The following is a 3,015-nucleotide window of genomic DNA, read 5'->3' as shown; positions in this document are numbered from 1 at the left end:
ACATCCATATGATCATGTAGAAATTTTTTCAGAATTTTTTGAAACCTTAAATGTGATTTTTAAAGTATTTAAAATATGGTCCTCCAATACACCTGGGTTTCAAAAATCCACTCTCCTTTGTCTCGTCCTTCCCTTGATCTCCATTACTTTCCTTTAGATTATTTCTAACTGCAGTCAGTTTGAAGCCTAAACAGTTTACCTTTTTTTTCAGGTGGATGGTTCGCTCTGCTCCGCTTGTCGCAGATAATGTCTTTGATATTCAGGAAGGCGGCGGAAGGGACTCTCATGGCGGTAGGTAGGGTTTCTAGCGCATGTGCCCGAGAGAAAACTACTGGCAAACCCTAGATGATTATGTTAAGGCGAGAACTATCATCTAGTTGTGAACTAGCTAGTGGAGTACTTTTCCTTCATACATATGTAGACCTAAAATAATTTCTTTGATATTCTCCGTTCTGTCTCTTCCAGACGGATCGTTCGCTCTGCTCCCCCTGTCGCAGATAATGTCTTTGATATTCAGGAAGGCGGCGGAAGGGACACTCCTGGCGGCAGGTAGGGTTTCTAGCGCATGTGCCTGAGAGAAAACTACTCACGAACCCTAGACGATTACTTCAAGCCGAGAGCTATCATCTAGTTGTGAACTGGTGGAGTACTTTTCCTTCATACATATATGACTTAAAGTAATGTCTTTGAAATTCTCCGTTCTGTCTCTTCCGGGCGGATCGTTCGCTCTATTCCCCCTATCACACATAATGTCTTTGATAATGTCTTTGATATTTAGGAAGGCGGCGGAAGGAACTCTCTTGTGGCAGGTAGGGTTTCTAGCACATGTGCCCGAGAGAAAACTACTGGCGCACCCTAGACGATTACTTTAAGCCATGAGCTATCATCTAGTTATGAACTGGTGGAGTACTTTTCCTTCATATATATGTATGTAGACATAAAGTAATGTCTTTCCGAGCAGATCGTTCGTCACAGATAATGTTCCGTTCTACTTCCTCTGTCCCATAATATAAGTATTTTTTATACTAATATAGTGTTAAAAACGTTTTTATATTATAAGACGGAGGGAGTATGTCGCAGTGCTATGCTCACTATGGAATACCATCGCCCCAGCGGCTGTGATTCCGCCGTGCGCGCTATCAGGCGAGGGTACGAGACACGAGATTTGATGGCAACAGGTACATATCCTATTCCTAGTCGTTGACCAGTTGCTCTCCAAGCTGGTTGCTTCCAACACACATGTGCACGGTTTATTGACCTCATCTTTTTTTCGTACTAACTAACGAACACTGCCAACTTAAAAAAAAACGAACACTGGCCAGGCGCACCTGACCGGCCTCAGTCGATCGACAGGCGCACCTGACCTGCCTCCCTCTACCGACACATGCACGGTCGTCGATCGACCCACCCCACCCCACCGATGATTAACAATGCATTAATCTCGACGGTAGACATATTTTCTTTTTAGAACGAAGGCTCTAGAGGAGTCTGGCTTTGAATTAACAAAGACATCAACCGGCCAGGAATAGTAATACAAACGCGAAACCAACATAAGAAAACAGAAAAACGATAAGGTACAAAGACGCTGGACAGCAGCTCACAAGCCTCACACACACCAAGCTAAATAAGATCGAACATGGAGACACGCAGCTCGGAGATGTGTAGGTCCTCAATCGCGTACGGGTCACCAAGGAAGTAGGAGAATGTTAGCACAGGAGTAGCACTTACGACGGTGAGGAAGGGCACGCCGTCGCCAAATCGCCAGCGGCCCCGACATGCCATGTCCTCCCAGCTCCACTGTCAAAGAAAGCCCCTGCCTCCTCGCCTGGATCGAAGGCGCCGAACCGTTGACAGTGACGCGGTTTACCCTAGAACCTGGGAGGAAGGACACCGGCAGGCTGCATATGGAAAAGGAACCGAGCGCACCCGACAAGCCATGGAGTGCTCATCTGGAGCAGAGCACCACCAAATCCACGGACTGGACATGAATGAGAAAGAGATGCCGGAACGGGCGAAGAAGAGCAGTAGCGGCCAACTACCTCCGCCGCTGCACACCCACCACATCACCGAGCAAACCCAATGCCCACCTAGCTCCCAAAGACGGCGCCTTCAGGAAGGAACGCGACGCCAAGGGCGCCGCCACCGCCCAATAGAGTTGTGGTTTTCACCCGGGAGACTAGAGGGGAAGGGGGCGGCGGATCTGACCTGAACGGCGCCTCCAAGGAGGGGAGCGGCGCCCTCGAGCGTCGCCGCCGCCAAGACCGGCGAGGCCGTCCTGGGATTTCTCCCGGTCTTCGAATCCCCGCCACCCTTACCCCAACGGCGCGAGACCTGGCGGCCCGCAGAGGAGCAGGCCGGATCCGGCCGGGGAGGAGCTCGCCAAACAGGGGAGGCAGGGGCGGCCAGATCTGGCGCTGCCAATCTGCCGCTGCACCACGCCACCCGTCCCCCGGTTCACCCGCCGTCCACACGGCCAGGTTCGCCGGCCCACGCCCCCGCCACCGCCTGTCGCAGGGCCGGTGACGTCTCTCCGACAGGGCCGCTGCCCCGGGGACCTCGGCCCCCCCGCAGAAGAGGCAGGGCAGCCAGGGCCCCGCCGCCACCTTCCTCGGCGGCGCCCCGGGCTTGCCTGGCGGCAGCCTCAGGCGGCGACGAGGGGGGAAGGGAGGGGAAATGGAGGCGGCGGCGCTAGGGTTTGGACCCCCGAGTCGCCCGAGCAGGGGCGACGTGAGGGGAGGGCGCCAGAGGTTGAATTGAATCCTACAGAATCTGAACCCCCGGTGGACATATTATGCCCAGTCACTCCTCAACATCTCATCAGTTAAGCACGTGTCTGTGTCTGTCGACTGTACGGTACATGTCTAGCTGCTGTGCACCTAAAGCTATTCTACATTATTTCTCTGTCCATGTCTAGTTGCTCGCTCTGCTTCTCCTTATAAAGGCCAGAGCAATCTTTGTGTACCACTGACATGCATCTCTCTCTAGCTCGGTTGCACGATCGAGACCAGCTAGCTA

Source organism: Triticum urartu, chromosome 7A (genome assembly GCF_056163025.1).
Source record: "Triticum urartu cultivar PI428250 chromosome 7A, HENAU_Tu73, whole genome shotgun sequence".
Lineage (NCBI taxonomy): Eukaryota > Viridiplantae > Streptophyta > Magnoliopsida > Poales > Poaceae > Triticum > Triticum urartu.
The sequence above is the reverse complement of the archived record's forward strand: the minus strand, read 5'-3'. Positions refer to the sequence as shown.